The sequence below is a fragment of the Lynx canadensis genome, chromosome B2, assembly GCF_007474595.2.
Source record: "Lynx canadensis isolate LIC74 chromosome B2, mLynCan4.pri.v2, whole genome shotgun sequence".
NCBI classification, from domain to species: domain Eukaryota; kingdom Metazoa; phylum Chordata; class Mammalia; order Carnivora; family Felidae; genus Lynx; species Lynx canadensis.
The window spans coordinates 50,319,378-50,341,146 of NC_044307.1; the positions used below are offsets into that span (position 1 = coordinate 50,319,378).

Here is a 21,769-nt window from a genome sequence, read left to right on the forward strand (position 1 = left end):
TTGGTAGTAGCAAAGCAAAGAGCAGAAAATTCTCTTAATGTGTCCTAGACAGTTCAGTGCTGTCTTTATTTGATAATTAATGAATTAAACCACCATACCACAGTGTGCATCAATTCCTGCTTGTCAGCCACAGTCAATATCTTCTATCAGTTCAACAAGGATTGTTGATAGACTCAAAGTGGCCCACACCCCCTAAAATGAAGTTGTACTCTCCTTATCAGTGACAGTCATCAGGGCATGTAATACAAGCACTAATTACTGTAATTTCTTCTGCCATTAAATGATGCAAGCATCTTCCATATGTGCATGATGCCAGGGGTCTGAGGCAGAGAAGGAGAGGGAGTGTTGAAGGGAAAGACACCCAGAAGAATACAAGGAGACCTACAGTCTCCACTCTCACATGTCTGTGTGATTCTTTCAAGGTCTCTGGCTTTCTGGATCTGTTTTCTCATCTGTCCAATGATGGAGTAATTTCTAAAGTCTATTCCATCTTCATGAAAAAAAAAACTTAATGTTTACACTAAAAGCATTCTCAATTAGAACTTCTTTGATTATCAATAATAGAAACTCACTGGAGCTAGCTAAAAAGCTAAAAAGAGATATATGTTGGAAACTGTTGTGTGCAAGGAATGGCACTTTACTATTTTCCTTTGACTCAAACAGAACCCGATTCTGATCCTTCATCCCATTGTGCCGGCAAGAACATGCTGGAGAGGGTTGTGAGGGTGCAGGGATGAGGACTGGAGAAGCAAGATGATATGCAAAATATTTAACATCCTATACAGTCACAAAGGTGCATGCCAGCTGAGCATCAACCTGGTGGAAGGGGTTCGGAGTTGGTGAAATGGAGGAGTGAGGGGAAAAGAATTAAACAAAAGTAGCTCTTCTCCTTTCAGGTTCTTCCCCCCCGCCCCCAAACAAGAATATTAGTACCTTAATAAACAACTCAACACATAAAGATACATAGGCACTTAATGGAGCTCAAGGGTAGAGACAAAGCCAGCCTGCAAGAATGAATTAGAACCAAGGGTTTGGAGACATTAAGACTCTAGATTCATCTCTTGCAGGCCCTTCTCTGTAGGAAAGACTCCCTCACTGTTTTCTTTCTCTCATTTGCTCCAACTGGCTCTGTCTAGTTTTCCAGTTTGCATGCTGCCAATATCTCCTGAATTTACTTCCTTGTTGTTCAAAACATCACATAGATTAAGGATGAGCTAAATCCAAATTCTTCATGAAGGCAGACTAACTGACAAGGCTTGGGTCAGGTACATTTTCTTGGACCATCTAGCTGTGACTAGAGTGACATAGTCATATGTGGCGGGGAAGAGGGAGCTGCTGTGTACTATTGCAGCTACAATGTAAATGGTAGTATAAGAATAATATTGAAAATATTTAGCAGTTGGTATGAAATGAGCATCAGCCACTGAGAATGAACATGAGCCATAAAGACCCAGTATAGCTGGACAAGGGCTTTCTAGTTGTATCAGCCTGGGATAGGGACAGAAGAGGACCAGTTTCTAGATAATGGGAAATAATCATGAACTGCACAGTTAATCAAAGAGCAATCTATTACAGAGTCTAAGAAAAAATAGTCAAATCCATTTTGAAAATGAAGTAATAGTGTTCCTGGAAACATTTAGCAATTAGAGAGATAATTTAAGTGTCATTTTGGTTTCTATTTGATTGGAGGAATAATTCCATAGAATGCTGTGTTAAGTGTTGTAAACAATAGAAGAAAAATATAGCACATGACACTCCATACTCTCTTTCACTCTGATTTGAGAATGAAGACAGAAAATTTACAGGCATTTAATTGCAAAGTGCACACAGTGTGTGCCCTGGGAGTCAGAAAAAAGAAGACATCCTTGTGGCCCAGAGAAGTCAGGGATGCCTTCAGAGAGTAGCTGAGGATGATTTTTATGGCTCCTTTAAGCATAAAGATTTTCTGGGTTTTTTAATATTTATTTATTTTTGAGAGAGAGAGAGAGAGAGCATGAGTGAAGGAGGGGCAGAGAGACAGAGAGAGAGACAGAATCCGAAGCAGGCTCCAGGCTCTAAGCTGTTAGCACAGAGCCCAATGTGGGGCCCAAACTCAAGGACTGAGAGATCATGACCTGAGCCGAAGTTGGATGCTCAACTGACCTAGCCACCCAGGTGCCCCTTTTTTTCATTTTTTAGAAATGTTTATTTATTTTTGAGAGAGAGAGGCAGAGCATGGGTGGAGAAGGGGCAAGCATAAAGATTTTCCAAATTCTATGGATTAACGAAGAGACCCACCATCTGGACTTTGAGGGATGTACTCAAAAGGTCAAGGGAGCCTTATAGATCAAAGATGGGACTACAAGAAACTTTGCTAAAGATCAAACACCAGCCTTCTGAATGAAGTGCAGATACATGCTAAACACAGAGGAACCTTGAAAACATCATGCTAAGTGAAAGAAGCCAGACACAAAAGTCACATATTAGATGACTCCCATTTAAATAAAATATCCAGAATAAGCAAATTCATGGAAACAGATAATTTGTGGTTACCAGAGACCGGAGGGAACAGAGAATGGGGAATGACAGCTAATGAGTATGGGGTTTCTTTTGAGGATGACGAAAATGTTCTAGAATTAGATAGTGGTGATGGTTGTACAACATTGTAAATACACTAAAAGCTACTTAACTTCACATTTCAAAATGATGAAATGCATGGTATGTGAATTATATCTCAATAAAAACACAAACAATAAGAAAAAAAAAACACCAGCCTTCTGGTTAGAAATAACTTCTTTTCTCTTAGCCCTCTTTGCTTCACTCTATAGACTTGTCCTACCTCTACCTGTGCTATGAATGTCTGTCAATTCACTGACAACTACCTACTTTATAATGCCAGACTAGAACCCTCCCCTGGGCTCCCATTGCAACTGAACATCTTCTCGGAAGATCCCACAGGCACCTCAAACCCAACATAAGGAAAATAAAATTGCAGTTTTGGACGCCACCCTCCTTTTTTTCCGGTACTTCCTCCTTTAGTTGACAGCTTCCCTGACTATCCAGTCATTTAAGCCATCCATGTGTAGGTCATTCTTTATGCCATTCATTCATTCATTCATTCATTCGTTTGTTTATCTTTTCAGTTAATATTTTTTTTAAAGACCTGCTATGTATCAGGCATGGTGCTATGTGCTGGAAACAGCGCTGGGATACCAGATGGTTTCAGCCTCTGCGGAGGATACTGGGAAGACTATTTAATTAAGAATTCTGACACAGTGAGATGAGAACTATGACCTAGGTAATACAGTGATCTGTATTTTTATACAAGCACACAGCACCGGGATCCAACCTCCTACTTCCAGTTAGTCACCAAATGCTATTATTGATTTTGCCTTTTAGATGCTTCTTAAATCTGGTGTTTGCTCTTCATCCACAATACCCTTGCCTTCCTTCAAGCCCTCATCAGCTCATGTCTATCTGACTGCAACTGCCTCCTAACCAGTCTCTTTTCCCAGTTTCTCATGCCTCCAGCCTCACTAGTCTCAATTCCTTCTCCCACATTGCCTCCAGAAAAATACGTCAAAAACAAAATATCTCATGCTATTTCCTTGTTTATAAGTGTCTATCTATTGTAGTGACCCAATACACCTGGGGGCTATGCCATGTTCCCATCAGAACAAGAACCTACAATAGCAGAGAAATTGATGACATGAAGGGGTTTGCCCCCATCCCCAACTCTGGTGGGGAATCATTGTGCAGTTTCATTGTTCCTTCCTAGGACATGTGTAGTCCTTTATTATGCGACCCCTGCTTCCTTCTCCCATATCACCCCTTGCCATGGTTTCTCCCATGTGGTAGGATGGATTTTCTTTCTCCAATTTTCTCAATCTCCGTGGTCTACCTATCACCAAAGCTGAGACTGTTCCCCAAGGCAGAGAAATTGATAGGCTTAATATAACAATTCAAAATTGCTTGGCTAGCAAACAGTAAATGAGGCCACATGAAAGGTCTGAAGATCTTTCAGATATTTGACTATGAGGCCAGCTCTTAGGCTCTTTCCCCCACCCACTTGATTTGAAGCCCCTGACCCAGTCCAGCAGCAGAGGTGGATGGAACTGAGTGATTGACAGCCTCTCGAAGACTGACCACAAGAAGAGGTGGGATGCGAGCACAGCAGGGAGTGAAGGGAATGAAAAAGTTTAAATGTACCAAAGAAATAAGCAAGAGAGAGGAGACAGAGAGAGAGAGAGAGAGCCCAAAGCAGAGGGATGATCTCCAGTCCTTGCTTACTCGGGGTACAGATCACATGGCCACCACGAATATTGATACTAAATCTTGGTGCTAGTTAGAGCAATCAGTGGGGTAAGAGGAGCTGCTCCTGAATTCTCTCTTCCCCTGAGGATTTATGAGTTGAAACATGCCACTGGAACCCAAAGTAAAGGGTTGCGTTTGATTTAGTGACAGACAGTAAAACTCTTTGGTTATGGACTGTACCGTCTCTTCCTTCCTTGTTGCAGACTGTAAGCAGGGGTTGCATCCATATGTGCCCTACACACTAGCCATTGTTATTCCTGCAAGTGTGGTGCTGTTGTGTGCCTCTTGGCTTTTGTCTCTGCTGTTTCCTCAGGCCGAATGCTTCCCTCTTCTCCAGTTTGCTTATTTAGACCTCATCCTTCATGACTCACCTTGAGCTTTTGCTGACCCTTCCAACACTAAAACACCAGGTGACTAAGGAACTAGGCGCTCCTCCCTTGTTTTTCCATAATGTCCAGTATCCCTCTCTTATAGCCCTTGTATCATAATTATTTGTATAAATATGTCTTCTCTATTAGAGGGGAGGATGGAGATTGCATCAAGTGTATCTTTTTATCTTTAGGTCTTAGCAAAGTGTTCTTAGCACTTACATGGTCTTCAATAAATATTTCCTGAATAGATGAAAGAATTAATAATAAGACTACTGCATATTGAATAATAGGCACATGTCCCTACGTCTCCAGACTAAGTCTTATTTAGTGGCTTCACAGCATCCAAATAAGATATTTCCCTTCTGACCTAAATGATTTGCTGACCCCCTTGCCAAAAATGTAGAGGGATTAGGACTAATTGGATTTGTCTAAAGAGGTAGAGAGAAGGGAGAGAGAGACTTAAAGTAGCCAGGCCTCATCTTGTTGCAGAGTTTACTGGACTCAATCTCAATAAAATTGGATCAGCCAGCACAGTTCTCTTCTAGCCTTGATTTAATAGAGGGGATGAGAGATGTCGAATGCACCATTAAAGAGGAACATGGCAGGAAAGGAGGTTGTTCAGGTCCAAAGGAGCTGGCTGATGGAGCCAGTCATGCCCATTAGTGGCTGTTAAGAGAAGGGGCACCTTGCATATTGCACTCAGCGTCCCCTCCGAGAACCTTGAGTTCTTGGAATCCAAGCATGCTGATTTTGACCTCCCTGCCATCTGCTTCCCCAGCACCACTGATGATGGGGTGACTCTGACACAGTTTATGGTTGCCTTAAGCAAGTTACTTCTTTTAACATCTATTTTAAAAAGAGAATAAAGATACTGTTTGCTGTTGTTATGAGGTCAGAAACATAGGGTACTCACAAAGCACCAACACATCACAATTGCTATAATTAATTTCATTATATTTTTGTCCTGTAATAATGTACAGTTAATTATAGTCCATTATAATTATACTTATGTGCAGAACAATGAACAACAGCCATTTGTTTACATATTTATTTTATTAAGGATATTTTGAAAAATGATGAAAGTTATAAAAAAGAAACTCAAGTTCTCCTGGAATATCACCATCGAGAAATAATCATTATGAGTGCATAACTTTCTTTTGCTTTTCTTTCTTTCTTTTTTTTTCTTGTGATATATATTTAAATTTATATTTATTTTTATAAGACCTTATTTTTAAGTAATCTCTACACCCAACGGGCTTGAAGTTAAAACCCCAAGATCAAGAGTTGCATCCTCTACTGACTGAGCCAACCAGGCACCCCCATATATGTCTTTTTTAAAAAATTGGATTACACTGCACAGCCTGCTCTGTTTTGTTAAACCACAGAACTACAGACTGCAAGTTTCTCTATGCCATGTGGTCTGCATGATTTTTGAAGACAGTATAGTATTCTATCTCATGCATGGATCATAGTTAATTTGGTCAGGCCACAGTCATCATATTTTACCCCAGAAACTATTTGCCCTGTGAGATTCCTGCTGAAACTTCACATTGGCATTGCCAGGATTCTAAGACTCTGGTCAAAACACCCAAAGTGTTAGGTAATTCTTGGAGGCTCTCAGGAACATTTGGGGAGAAAGACCCAAAAAAGTTTGTATCTCTATTCCTAGAGTGGCTCCCAGTTTCCTCCCTGAGTGTCTTCAGGGCTGAAGAATCATAGTCTAGTGGGACGAATAACTGGAGAAATCTAATTTAATTGGGAGGGAGAAGAATTTTACTTTATTTCTTTTAAGATTTTTTTTTTAATGTTTATTTTTGAGAGAAAGAGAGCATGAGGGGGAGAGGGACTGAGAGAGAGGGAGACACAGAATTGGAAAAAGATTTTTATTTTTAAGTCATCTCTACACCCAATGTGGGGCTCACACTTACAATCCCAAGATCAAGACTTTCATGCTGTACCGACCAAGCCAGCCAGGTGCCCTAAGGATTTTACTTTAATTTGAACTCTTCAGGATGAATTCAGTTTACTTCAATTCAATTCAGTTTGATTAAAGAAAAAAAAAAAAAGGTCTATTTCTGTAGCATATCCTGCTGGGGACCCAGAATTACCCTTTCTCATTCTTTTTCCTTCTCTTTCCCCCCTCTCCCAAATGGGAAAACATGCTTCTCCTCAGTGGCTTTTTCTTGTCCTCATTGTTTCCACCCCTGGGGCATATTCTTTTCTAGTCCATTTCTAGATCATCCTACCTCCTCTAAGGGATCTGGACTTAATGATCATGGACTCCTGGGCTAACTGGATTCCAAATATGCCGTGCATTTACATTATTTGTTCACTTATTCAGTGATATTTTTTTCCAGCACATACTATGTACTAGGTCATATGGGTGTGGCAACAAATGGCATGTACACAAACCTTGCTGCCTAGGAGCTTACAGTCTAGTGGAGAAACCAAAGAAGTTCATAGGGAATTACAAAATGATGTAATGATGTAAGAGAGGTCAGCTCAAGACCCTGTGTCTCAATAAACCAAAGGTCACTTTTGACCAAACTTATAACTTTAAACCTGGCTTAACATTCAGGTTGCTGAGCTCATTCAGAGAGGTACACATATGAAGATTCCAATTTGTCTACTCCACTCCTAAGATCTGGGCTGGGTATAGCCTTAGATCTCCTCTATTCTGAGAGGTCTTCCAGATGGCCACATGGACAAGCCAGTTCTAGCTCCCTAGCTTGCCCCTGGGCAGTAAAAACAGACTCAGTGAACAGGTGCTGGCTTAAACCAGTCAATTGTTGCACTGATTTTTTTCTTTTTAAAATTATTAAAACCCTGAAACCAAGCCAGAATCTAGCATGAATAATGCAATTGTTAGTCTTCTTGTCCAAGATTGCCATTTTCATTTTTCCATGCTCTTTAAAAGACCCAAGAGCCAAGATAAGTCTCTTTTAGATAGACATCAACTAAAAGGCAGTGGACAGAACTCTCTGCCCCTATAGCAGATTCTGCCCCTACCCCACCACTCTTTAACAGAGGATGGTCTGTGCCTTTGCTCATCAACCTAACTTAGATGATAGATGATAGACAGAAATGAACTATAAGGGGTTGTATACTTCCCCTACCAACACAGCAGTGGGGGATGTGGCAAAGGCCAGAGGTTCAAGTCTCAGTTTTCCATCCTGGGTGAATTCACATGGCTCTTCTTCACTAGTCCTAAAGCCGAGAGATTTCTCTTCTAAATCTTCCTTTAGAACACAGCCTAGATTGAACTGGAGTTGGACAGACTAAAAAAATGTTTACTTCCCAAAATTTTTGACCTTAGTCTTGGAAGTTCATCTCCTCTGATTTGCCAGGGTCAGGGATTACCCATCCTCCACCCCCCGACCCCCCAGGATAAAATGACTAAGAATTAGGAGCAAAGTGAAGGGAAGAAACATAATTGTTAGGATATTTCAAGATGGGGGCAACCAGGGCTATTTATTCTGGGGCTTTTCATTCTTCTAAAGAATAAGTAAAGTCCTCGTATTTTAATATCCACACTTTCATTTGCCATTAAATTTCTATGATCCAATTATAAATTGTATTTTCTAAATTTAAGTCTTATTTAGAATAAATGTTAAAATTAACACTTATATACATTAAATGTTGTTGGAATGTAGGAATTTATATTGTTTGCATAACTAGTCTGTCATTTTATCATTCATCCTTATAGTTTCCCATCTGAAGCTCTTCAGTGAGGCACAGGTTACCTCAGAGTGGGAGATCAAATGCAAGGCCACACAACTTCACACGTGCCCAGGTTTGCAGAGGGCCTAGGAGCAATTGCTGCATCTTGCCTCCTTGTCTACATGTGTTAATTGGTTTGCTCCCTGAATTGTTAATTGTTATCATTAAGAAATAAAATGGGGAAAATTTTTATTTTCATTATTTACTTATTTATAAGTAAATAAACAAATTATTTATTTATTTATTATTTGTTAATTGTTATCATTAATAAATAAAATGGGGGGAAAAAAGGAATGAACCACTCCAGACGAAATCAAATTAATGAACCCCTACCATTCCACCATTAATAAGATACCATAAACACACAATACAATAAAACCGTTATCATTGTTCTTATTTCTATTTTTAATTTGATTCAACCACAGCTCATTAGAATCTTGTGTGTGAAATTAGTATCATGGTTGCTTCCCCACTTGGCCAGCTGGCAGGGGGTCTGAATAGAAAAGCTAAGGGTGGATGTCTGTCTGATGATGGAATGTTAAGGAATGTATAGATTTGACTTCAGGATTAAAAATATAGATATTCAGGGCCCCTGGGTGGTTCAGTCGGCTAAGCATCTGACTTTAGCACGGGTCATGATCTCACAAGCCGTGAGTTTGAGCCCCACATGGGGCTCTCTGCTGTCAGTGTGGAGCCTGCTTTGGACCCTCTGTCCCTCTCTCTCTCTGCCCCTCACCCCTTCTCTCAAAAATAAATAAACATTAAAAAATAGATAGATATTCAAGTTTCTCCAAATTACTCCTATGAAGTCTGCTGGAATAAGTATATCTTCTCTTCAAGTAGAACGTCCTATAAGCAGCCATTTCTTTTTTACCCACATTTATCAAGCCCTCATTATGTGATAAGCACAGTGTTGAGTGCTTAATGTGTGCTTCATTTAATCCTAGCAATAAATATATAAACTGGTTACAATTATTATTCCCATTTTACAGATACGAACCCTGAAGTACACTACCAAAGGCTCTAGATGATGGTAATGGGGTTCAGACTCAAGATGGTCTGACTTTCAAGCACACACTTTTTTTTTATTATTATTAAAGTATAATTGATGTATAACACTATGTTAGTTTCAGGTGTTCAACATAATGATTTAATATTTGTATAGACTGCAAAATAGTCACCACAATAAGCCTATTTTCCTGTCACCATATAAAGTTACATAATATGCAAAACAATATTATTGACTATAGTCACCATGCTGTACATTACATCCCCATGACTTACTTATTTTATGATTGGAAGTCTGTACCTCTTGACCACTTTCTCCCATTTCACCCACTTCCCAACCCTCTTCCCCTTTGGCAACCACCAATCTGTTCCCCGCACCTATGAGTTTTTGTTCATTTGTTTTGTTTTTTAGATTCTACATACATATGAAATCATATGCCATTTGTCTTTCTCTGCCAGACTTACCTCACTTAGCGTAATACCCTGAAGATCCATCCATGTTGTCACAAATGGCAAGATTTCATTCTATTCTATGGCTGAGTAGTATTCTATTGTATATATACACTACATCTTCTCTATCCATTCATCCATTGATGGACACTTTTATTGTTTCCATATCTTGGCTATTGTGAATAATGCTCCAATGAACATAAAAGTGCGTATATCTTTTCTAATTAGTGTTTTCATTTTCTTTGGAGAAATACCCAGAAGTGGAATTGCTGGACTATAGGGTAGTTCCTTTGAGGAATCTCCATACTGTTTTTCATATTGGCTGTACCAATTTACATTTCCACTAACAGTGCATGAGTGTTTCCTTTTCTCTACATCCTTACCAACACTTCTTACTTCTTGTCTTTTGGATAATAGGTATTCTGACAGATGTGACATGATATCTCATTGTGATTTTTATTTGCATTTCCCTGATGATTAGTGACACTGAGAATATTTTCATGTGCCTATTGGCCATCTACATGTCTTCTTTGGGAAAATGCCTATTCAGATCTTCTCATTTTAAAGGCCTATTTTTAAGTTGGATTATCTGGGTTTGTGATGTTGTCATTGAGTTGTATGAGTTCTTTATGTAGTTTGGATATTAACCCCTTATTGGATATATCATTTGCAAATATCTTCTCCGTTCAGTAGGCTGCTTTTTTTATTTTATTAATGGTTTCTGCTGCTTGGCAGAAATTTTCAGTTTGATGTAGTCTCATTGGTTCATTTTTGGCTTTTGTTGCTTTGAAGTCAAATCCAAAAAACGTCACCAAAAGCCATGTCAAGGAGCTTACCATGTATGTTTTTTCTTAGTAGTTGTATGGTTTCTGGTCTTATAGTCAAGTATTTAATCCATTTTGAGTTAATTTTTGTGTATGGTGTAGGATAGTGGTCCACAGTGCAAAGTGCTTTTCCTTTTCACTGCCAAGATAGTGGAAAAATGCCCTCAGTTTTCTCATAAGATGTTTCCTGTATGAGTTTTTATGAGTAGGCCTTTTAGGATAGACCACTTCAAACCAGTATAGATGTTCCAGCAAATGGTTTAACTATATCATACTTCCATTTCTCCATGTCACAGTAAGGCTAACAGTTCTTACCCCCTTCCTACTTCTCATAAAATGTATGAAGTTTAGGGATATTATGTCATCACATGCACTTTGAGCTTCTTGGAAAAACAATGCTATATAAACACACCATGAAAGTAATAGAAAAACAGTGTCAGTGTGGTATGTATACAACATAAAATGGACCAAATTATTTTGTTAGAGTTTGGGACAAAAATAGCTCCTTAGTCTTGCATATCTATTTTTTAATTACGCTGTATATTGTCTGTGTCTGTGGTTTTCAAAGGCAATCTGAAAGGGAAATGTGTCTGATAGAATGTTGATTGGGGTTAGCGGTTTAGCATTCTCATTTTAGAGGAAATTCTGCAATATCCCAGATCTTGCCTGTTTCCAGCTTTTGGAAAAACCCCAAATCAAAATGTTGTTGCCAGATGAAAGTGTTACATGGAGGGAGGTTGGCTGTGAATTTCTATATATTAAAGGCCATCCTTACTATCCCTTATGAAAGATCCAGGAGCCTTTTATTAATTCAAAAATAGGAAGGTCACTTTAGGACTCTTTTTTCCAGAGTTACCAAAATATCACTGCAGTGCCCAAACTGAAATGGGCCATCACCTCAGAGTAAAAAGTGGAAGAAGCTAGTGTGAGATCCAAGTAGTTTTAAAAGGCATGAAGGATGTGAATGTACTTAAGACGACTAAATGATACATTTGAAAAGTGGTTATGTGGCAAATTTTATATTATGCTTAATTTACCACAATTAAAATTTTTTTCAAAAGATTAAGGTGGTAACATTTATGTTACGTGTATTTTACCACACTTAAAAGCTCCATTTATAAACAGAACCCTCTGCCCACAGATAAAAATGCCTGACACCCATTGTACTTAATGCTGCACTTTCGTGCCGTCCCCAAGACGAAGGTTCCTAGGAAAGGAACATTTACCATTTTCTTACCATGACACTGAGAAAGCCTTAAAGGACTTGTTGATCTTCTTTTAAGACAAGAGAACCCTTCTCCACGCTCCAGGTGAAGGGAGAAGAAAAGCTGCAAGAATAATCAACATGGATTTCGCAGACTCATCAGCCCTCACTGACAGCTCCTTTCAGTTGGATTGAGCCTGGGGTTGGGCCTTCGTATTTGCTGACCTGTAATTTTGTTTCTAGAGTGGCAGAGAGAGGGAAAAAAGGGGACTTTTTATTTCTTCTCATCAGCTCTGCTGTACATTTATGATCTCTAGCCAAAAAAGAAACGCCTGTTGATATTGAAGGCTTGTGTTTTTGTAAATTCAGGAGAATTCCCTGACATCTTTTGGGTGAAGCAGAGATGGTGAGGCAAATCTACCAAAGGCCGACTGTGATATTTCCATCAGGATCTATATGTGCTGGACCTGTGATTCTGTGGGAAGAGCAGTGGCCCTGAAGACCAGGCCCCTTACTCTTTCCTAGTCCTGACTCTGCTTCAAACCTGGCCATTTAACTGCTGAGTCTAAATGTCTTCATTTATGAAATTCAAATAACCCCTGTTGGAAAACGTACTGTCTTTGCTTCATGATATTTTGCTGAAGATAAAGACAATAATGTATTTTAAAATGTTTTGAAAAGTGAAAACATTGCACAAATGTGAGGTGTTTGTTTAAACATGTCACTGAAGCAGGGTGGTAAAATGGCAAAGTGCCAGGTATCAACAAACCAGAGTTAGGCCTGATTGTTTCAGAAAAATAATGATATGGGGTGCCTGAGTGGCTTAGTGGGGCTCTTGATTTTGGCTCAGATCATGATCTCTGGGTCATGAGATGGAGCCCCCCATACCACTCAGTGCAGAGTGTGGAGCCTGTTTGGGATTCTCTCTCTCCTTCTCCCCATCTTGTGTTCTTTCTCTCAAAATATAGAAACTTAAAAAAAAAAAAAAAAAAAGAATGGCATGAATCAAATGAACCTCCTCCAGTAGCATTGGTTCAGGCCATCTTCTCAGGGTTTTTCTTTCTTCCAGATCATGGACACTGCTTTTTAATAGCAAAGCCAATTTGATTTGTTAATTTGTTAATTGGTACTCCTACATCTTTTCTTTTTTTCTTTTCTCCCCCCCCCTTTTTTTTTTTTTTTTGAGAGAGAGAGAGAGCGCGCACCAGCAGGGGAGAGGGGCAGAGGGAGAGAGAGAGAAAGAGAGAGGGAGAGAGAATCCCAAGCAGGCTCCACATTATCCAGGAGCCCTCTGCAGGGCTCCATTCTGAGACCCTGGGATCATGACCTGAGCTAAAATCAAGAGTCTGATACTCAACTGACTGAGCCACCCAAGAGCCCCAGTGCTCCCACATCTTAAGGTATCTTTGCCATGGTAAAATAGCGACGTTGTGGGTGAGGAGAGCAAGTCTGGGACCAGGTGTGGAATTTCCTCTCCTGCCCTGCCCCCTTGTATGTGTAGATCATTGATACCGTGGTCTGGCTAGTGAGCTGTGGATTGAGGATGTGGGGGTATAGAAGTGGTTCCTAGCTTGTCAGCATAAGAAGTTTGTGTGGTGCATAATCACGGGAGAGTACTTCACGGGTGTATCTCAGGGGTGTGAAAATGTGTGTCTACAAGGGCCCTCCTTGGTGTGTTATAACATGACTTCATAGGCAGAATGACCCTGAATGTGCAGATGCGGGTGGCTGAGAGGCCAGAATCTGAATCCGTCTTGAGACTAAAGAAGAAGTTTGTTGTTGTTGCCTTCCCCTTTCTCCCAAAACACCCCCCCAAAACCAAAAACCAGAAAACCCTCGGAAATGGCCTCCTGGAGTGGGCTCTTGAAACGGATGGGGCAGCGGTTAACGTGTCTCTTTCTCAAGCCCTCGGGTGTGTCTCGCTGAAAGGGGGCTGCGCGGGTCTGACCCCGGGGTGGAAGGAAGAGGTGTCAGTCAACTTCTCGGTGAGGCGGCACCCGGGCCGCGGTGGGCGCGCGGGTCTGCGCATCCCGCCCCCGGCCGGGAAGGGGCGGAGCCGGGCGGTGCCCGCCCCCGGCGGTCCCCTCCCCCGGGCCGCTCCCCTGTGCCGTGCCCGCCGCAGTCACCGCCGCCTGCGGGAAGCTGGTAGCCGGGAACCCGAGCCGGAGTGCGGGCCGGGCTGGGCTGGGCTCGCGCGCGGGCTCAGTCGCCGCTCCTGCCGGTGAGTCGCAGGCGCCGAGCCGGGGGGGGTGGGGGATCTGGACCGCGACGTTGGGGAGTCCCCGGGACGCGAGCGCAGGGGGTGGGGGGTGGGGAAGGGATGTCAGGACCGCGACGTTGGGGAGCCCCACACCCCGAGCCCCGAGGGGCTTCCAGAATCGAGAGGTTGACGACGCCGAGCTCTGGGGCCGGGGCTCAGCGCCCCGGTGTTGGGGAGTCTCTGAGCTTGAGCCCTGAGGGTGAGGCGGCAGGTCAGGACCCAGACTCTGGGGACTCCCGGAGCCCGAGGCTGGAGGACCGAGGGGTCAGGACCACGACGTTGGGGAGCTTCGGTGCCGGAACGAGGGTGTCCTGTCGGCATTCTCGGGGCGCCCTCCGCAGGGCGGAGGGGAACTGAAGCCGGAGGGGAGTGCAGACGGGAGGAAGCCCGAGGCGGGCGGGGCGGGAGGGGAGCCCCGGAAAGGGTCGGGGGGTGGGGAGACGCGTGGTTTCTCGGGGGAAAGATGGAGGGGCTTCTCCGAGAGGGGGCGCCGGGAGCAGAATTGTGGCGGGAGCCGGGGTTACGTTGTGGAGCACAGGGGGTCGGAGAGACGGAACGCCTCGGCAGAGGATCGGGGTGGCTGGAGGTGAGGGGGCTGGAGGGGGCAGGGACTCACGGAACGTCTCCGCCTAGGGGACACACCCTCTCGGTGGAACGGGGTCATGGAAACCTCCAGAGGGCATTCCCTCCGGGGAGCAAGACCAGTGCACCCCAGATGGGGGGCGGGAGGGACGAGGGAGAGGCATATCGATGACCTGGTGCGAGGACCTGCAGCCAGCCAAGGCACCGCAGCTTCCAGTGCATCTCTGGGCCCTGGAACACAGACCGACCGGGGGGAGATCCGTGGGCCCGGAAGGAATCTTTGCTGCATCTCCTGTTTCTAAGTTGTGTTAGAAGTGATTTTGCCCAGGGACCCATTGAGAACAGTCTGGGCTTAAAAGCGTAGTTAAGGAGTGAGATTTCAAATGTGCACGTAAGTTCTGTCTGTGTGTGCTTTTAGGCACATAATAAAGGTGTATTTAATTTCTAGATCCACTTGTGTTACTTGCTCCCCACTTTCCTATACTCTGTGAGAAGCTGTTTATGGGTAAAAACTGGAGGAAAATCAGCAACGGGGCCGGAGGGGGGAGGGAGGGGACACGTGCACGCGCGCGCGCACACACAGGGACACACGGCCCACAAATGCACTGCATTCCACGGCCGAGTAAACACGAGAAGTCTTGTACAGTTTTGGATTGTTTGTGTTGGTGAGGACTTCCTTTACTAACGCCAGTAGGAAGATACCTGCACGGAAGGTGGACTGTCCTTGACTGCCCTCTTACGCTGTTCACAGCCTGTATTCACCTCAGAGCTGCTACACCCTTCACCAGGTCATCTGGCTGGGCACTAGGCTGTTTAGGACCTCAGTGGGTGGGTATCCAAATGTGTGTCTAGAGATAAACAAATGACCAGTACATTTTTTTCCCTTGTTGTTTATTTTGGGTATCCAACTTCCTTCAATTAGTTAAATAATGTGTATTAACATATCCCTGTGGTTAATTTTGTATGGTAATTAGTTTAATTATTCAGTATAACAGCTAATTCAAGATGAGCCAGGGCCCCAGGAATCCTATTGAGTGGATTTCTCCATTGGAAGTTTTCTGGGCTTTGAGGAGCAGGGGAAGAGAGATGACCCCACTCCTTTTCCTCTCTGCCTTAGATATAGATCCATCTTCTGACACACACTGAGATTTAAGCTTCCTGGGAAGACCAAGGGCTATTTTGGCAGCTAGCTGACGTTGGGCCTCTTTTTTTTTCTTCATGAAAAGGAAATCTCTTCAATAATTGTGCAAGTTAATGGAAAAGCAATTTATTCATTTTGCAAGTATCGTTTCAGGACAAACTTTTCTTTCTTTCTTTCTTTCTTTCTTTCTTTCTTTCTTTCTTTCTTTCTTTCTCTCTTCATCAAGGGGGTGTTCAGAACCTTGCACCAAAATCTGCAGTATCATTATTGCACAGCATATTTATTTACTTGGACATATCTAGCTGATTCTTTCAATTCATTATCCAAATGTTAAAATAAATATGCCAGTATTTATACATTCAGATGAGTATTTCTCCCCTTCAGAAGCCTCATCTTGGCAGGCTGTGGACTAATTCTAGTGATGCTGTCATTGCTGAGCATAATTTTAGAGCGCCTGGCTTGGAGTTGCCTTCAGAGTTTGTAACACATTTACTGAATTGCCTCCATGATGGCAAACCTCCCTCAGTTGGGAAAGAGCCAAACCAAGTGGGACCAAATCTGGTTTCTGAGGTCAGGATCGAGATAGTAATAGGAAGTATGCCCATTAAAGTAATGAAAGTCCCTCTTGAAGGACTGGCAGTTTTAAAGGGGGCATCCAATAAAGGTATGTGCATGTGTTTAGGATTGGAAAGTAATTGCTTTGAAGTACAACCTTTATTGGGGTGTATATGCTGTCATGTGTGTAAAAAAACAATTGGTCTTGTCACCTGTTTTATACCTTAATGGTCTACTGGGCTGGAGAAAATAAGCCTTTCTTTTCTTTTCCCTTTGAAAATACTCTTTACCAGGCAGTTTCCATTACTGTGCATTTTTACAGAAAACAAAACAAAGACTTGTTTTCTCTGAAAAACAAAGGTACCCAGAAAGTCACTTACCCCATATATAGGTAATGCCTGGCTGGTACTTGAGTTTTTATGTGAGAGGATCTAGATTGAAATAAGGGGAAGAGAGTGAGTTCTGCAAATCCATTTCAGTTTGGGGACTTCAGGGCACACAGTGTGAAAAATTAACATATCCTTTTTTTCTTCCATTTTTCTTCTAAATTACCGATTTTTTTTAGGTTATATAATATAATGCTTCATACCCCCATGGTTTGAACCTTGATTTGCTGTGATCTGGGGCACAGCTTTCAGCTTCAGTTTTCTAACCTTAAAATGAAGATGCTAATGAGTACGTGCCTAATGAAGATGAAATGAATGTAAAACCCTGAGTCCAGGACCCGACCCATAAGTGCTCAATAGAATCTACCTATTTTTGTTATTATTGTTGTTTATTGATAGTTTGATATTAAAAATCCTTTGGAGCCATGTATAAATTTATCATTTCCCAGGTACTGATATTCCCTTTGTTGGGCTGTGCAAATGAATATGTGAATGAGAACATTTTGTTTTTACTCTATCTTCTTAGAAAATTTTTAAGTGACCTCAAAAAGCAACCGTTCCTAGCTGCTTTATTTTGAAATCAGATTTTATTTTTTAAATGAACATTCTTGGGGCGCCTGGGTAGCTCAGTCAGTTAAGCGTCCGACTTCGGCTCAGGTCATGATCTCGCAGTTTATGTGTTCGAGCCCCATGTCGGGCTCTGTGCTAACAGGTCAGAGCCTGGAGCCTGCTTCGGATTCTGTGTCTTGCTCTCTCTCTGCCCCTCCCCTGCTCGCGCTCTCTCTCTGTCTCAAAAATAAATAAAACATTAAAAAAAATTAAAAAAATAAAAATAAAATAAATGAACATTCTTATTTTAATTGTATATTAAGTGTAACAGTTTGGTGAAAGTCTGAAGGAAAAAAACTTTAAAAGCTCCTCCTATAATTACTTTCCTTGATCAATCAAATACTATTCTAATATAATAGCTACCGTTCTCTTGGCATGTATTAAAAAGGATGATTCTGGGGCGCCTGGGTGGCTCAGTCAGTTGAGCATCCGACTTCGGCTCAGGTCACGATCTCGCGGTCCGGGAGTTCGAGCCCCGCGTTGGGCTCTGGGCTGATGGCTCAGAGCCTGGAGCCCATTTCAGATTCTGTGTCTCCCTCTCTCTGCCCCTCCCCTGTTCATGCTCTGTCTCTCTCTGTCTCAAAAATAAATAAACATTAAAAAAATTTTTTTTTTTTTAAAAAAAGATGATTCTGGTGCACATTTGTTTTAGTTAAACTCGAATTTCGATCTGCTTTGTCAAATGGCAGGGAAGAATAACTTGGCACTAAGCTCTTGGGTCTTTCATAAATATTGACGTTAATTTTTTCTGATTTAGAAATTTTGTTAAAACATAAATTAGAAAGATGCAAAAATGTGGGAAAATAATTTTATCTTAGTTTTAATCAACCAAATAGAGGTTGCTATGAAATAGATGTTTCATGAAATGTTTGCCCTTTAGTGAGAGTTCTCTGTTCTAGGCAGGTGTGTGCAGGAGACAAGAGATGGAAACAGACTTGTCCTCCAAGAGTTCACATAACGTGTTACCTCAGGACCATTCATTAGCGAAATTTTTTTCTCCTAATGGCTTATGGGGATAAGGATTAATATGGATTTCACTACATGTTCTTTTCCCTCAATTTCTTGGAGAAGGCTAAATATACAGATCTCTTAATGGTGTTCATATTTTTGAGGTGGATTAACTCTGGGAATTAGATCGTGCTATGCAGTCATTTGCCATGAAAGGAGATAATGGCTACACAAATACATGTGTATTGTAAGTGGTATATAAATGTAGCATAAAATGGTATTATTGTTGTACAGTACTTTCTTAGAGTGTTCTGATTATCCCTTCCATAGTAGTGTTGGTTCCAGCTCTGTCTCTCTTCTGAGTCACAGTGGTTTATGTACTTATAGAGTACGAAGAAATAAGACAGCATGGCGGTTAGAGTCCTGGTTCTTAATGAGGAAGAGGATGATACCCCCTCCCCCACATTTGGTAATTTCTGGAGATATTTTTTTTTAATTTTTTTTAAACATTTTTATTTATTTTTGAGACAGAGTGAGACAGAGCATGAACGGGGGAGGGGCAGAGAGAGAGGGAGACACAGAATCAGAAGCAGTCTCCAGGCTCTGAGCCATCAGCCCAGAGCCCGACGTGGGGCTCGAAATCACGGACCGCGAGATCATGACCTGAGCTGAAGTCGGTCGCTTAACCGACTGAGCCACCCAGGCGCCCCTGGAGATATTTTTTATTATCACAACTGTTGGGGGAAAGGATGTTACTGGATGTAATGGGTAGAGGCCAAAGATCCTGTAAAGCATAATAAAATGCAAAGTACAGCTAGCTCCCCAAAACAAAGAATTACCAACTGAAATGTCAATAGTGCTAAGAAACTCTGGACTGGAGCTTGGGATCTGGAGAGGGCATCAACCTGCACTAGCATCCTAGCACAACCCTGGGTAAGATCCTTAAACCTTGTGTCTGAAGAGGTACTGTGGAATTAAAAGAGATAATGTGTGCTTAGTACACACAAGGTGCCCAATAAATGGTAACTCTTCGTATCATGTCTGGTTAGTAAATCTAGGGGCTACGCTTCAAACAGATGGCTTTGGTTATTTAACTCATTGTACACAGAACCAATCCAGGTTTCCTGATCCCACCTGTGCGTCCAAGAATAGGACAGAGACACAGACTTATGGCCTCTAGCCCCTGTGTTTCCTTCTTCATTCTGGCCCAGGTTCTGCCCTGGTTCTGCCCCGGTTCTGCTAGACAGCTGAATATGACTCTAGCCAGATAAATAGGACAGTCAGTCCCCAGACCTCTCTTATGTGTAGGGAAGGTGAGCTGAGGATGGAAGCACTCTCTGTTTTATTGGGGCTAAACTGGGAAGGAGAGAGCCAGGCTGAGAAGCTCTCTCTGACCAAGTTGATCTCCAGGGTCCTCTCAGACCCCTGTGTATGCCTGCTCAGAGCTTTCTGTGCTCTATGAGAAGGCTCTGAGCAAAGTCTGGCAGGTTCCCTTTATTTTCCTTAATCCCTCCTACTCAAGCAACAAGTTCTTGTAGAGGTCCCTTTACTTTTAAAAGAATTGTCCAAATCCACTCCAGTTTTTGTTCTGTATGGGGTTACCAGCCATCTGGGGGGAGATAAGAGGCCTCCCCTAAGGCCCAGGCTCTGCTTTGATCCTCTTGCCTTTCTGTGTTCTCCTGGTGCACACTGAAGCCACTTGAGTGAGTAATCCACTCACTGTTACCAGTGGAGCTTCTGCAGGGTGGGGGCAGGGCAGCCATTCTGGGTGCAGAGAGCGTTTAGCAGACCAGGATGTAAATAACACAGTGGTTTTTTTAGCTGTGAGCTAGAAACCATTAGTTGTGTTGCACAATAAAATCAACTGGGGCTCTCTTAAGAATGCTGATGCCTCAGGGGCTCCTGGGTGGCTCATTCAGTTAAGCATCCAACTCCTGCTTTGGCTCAGGTCATGATCCCCAGTGAGTTCGAGCTCAGCTTGGACTCTGTGTTGACAGCTCAGAGCCTGGAGCCTGCTTTGGATTCTGTGCCTCCCTCTCTCTCTCTGCCCTTCCCCCCTCACTCACACTTTGTCTCTCTCTCTCTCTCAAAAATAAACAAACATAAAAAAAAAAAAAAAGAGAATGCTGATGCCTTAGCCCCACCACAAACCATTGATTCAGAATTTCAATGGGTAGGGCATGGGCATCAGATTTTTAAAATTATTTTGATGCCCAGTTAGGACCATGCCTTGTGAAATTAATGACCTATATTGAAAGCAAAGAAAAAGAAAAGAAAAGAGCAGAAGAAGAAAAGGAAGGAAGGAAGGGATAAAAAAGAATCTAATTAAAAGTATCAAAGTAACATAAGAATTATTTGTTAGGCTTTTATTTTAGTGATGAATGTGTGCCTGTTTGCAATGTAAAATACGTTTCTTCTAATAGGTTGCAGTCAAAAAGTTTGAAAAACATTGTTTTAGAGTCTTAGAGGTATTTAATTAATATTGACAAATTTACCTCTTTCAGTATTCCTGTGTGAGCCTCTGCTGGACAAATTTCGAAGTGCTTTTATGTTCCTTGTCAAATGCAACTTTGCAGCCATCCTATGGAGGCCTAGAGAACAGACATCATCATATGGATTTTTTTTTTCTTTACAGATGAAGGGAATTTAGGGTTGGTGAAGGTTAGACATTTATCAGTCACAATGAGAAAATGTCAAAAACAGGGACTCAGACTTCCAGGGCTTATGATTACTGCTACAGGGCTCAGTCTACCACATCTTTCCGCTTCTTCTGATCAGCAGACCCTATGAGGAGTTATAACTAGAGCATGAGTCTGGCTTCAGCATTATAAAAATAATACTGTTGACTGAGCACTTAGGAGTGTCAGGAAATGTGTTTGTGTTACTTCATTTAAATCTCAGAACAATCCTGAGATAGGTACTATTATTAGCCCATTGTACAGATGAGGAAACAGGTTGTGACTTGCCCAAGGAGCAGAGCTGGGCCCTGATAGCAAACCCAAATTCTTTATGTGTGCTCCTTATTGCCCCAGTACTAGTTTGTTGCCATTGCTCTAACTTCTAGATTCCTGCCTCTAGGGACAGTTTAAATAACCAGGAAATGGCCCTATGTCTTAATCTGCTCAAAGTGCTATAACAAAATACCATAGACTGGTTGGCTTAAACAACAGAAGTTTATTGCTCACATTTCTGGAGAGTAGGAAGTCCAAGATCAAGGTGCCAGCAGATTCAGTTCCTGGTGAGGACCTTCTTCCTGGTTTATAGATAGCCACCTTCTTGCTGTGTCTTCCCATGGCAGGGAGAGAGAGAGCAAGCTCTTTTCCTCTACTTATAAGGGCACTAATCTCATCATGGAGACCCGCAGTCCTAATGATCTCATCTATACCTAATTACTTCCCAAAGACCCCACATTCAAATA

At 42.1% G+C, this 21,769-nt stretch overlaps 1 protein-coding gene and 1 long non-coding RNA gene across 2 annotated transcripts in view; both read left to right on the forward strand.

Moving 5' to 3' along the window:
• The window catches only part of LOC116738075, a 71,038-nt gene extending 62,478 nt beyond the window's left edge, over positions 1 to 8,560 (forward strand). The window contains exon 3 of the long non-coding RNA XR_004343639.1: positions 8,371 to 8,560. This is a non-coding gene — a long non-coding RNA (uncharacterized LOC116738075). The remainder of the gene's footprint in view (positions 1 to 8,370) is intronic.
• Positions 8,561 to 13,984: 5,424 nt separating this feature from the next.
• The window catches only part of PAQR8 (progestin and adipoQ receptor family member 8), a 43,578-nt gene continuing 35,793 nt past the window's right edge, over positions 13,985 to 21,769 (forward strand). Inside the window, exon 1 of the mRNA XM_030315704.1 lies at positions 13,985 to 14,091. The gene's annotated coding sequence lies outside the window, so the exon portion shown is untranslated. The remainder of the gene's footprint in view (positions 14,092 to 21,769) is intronic.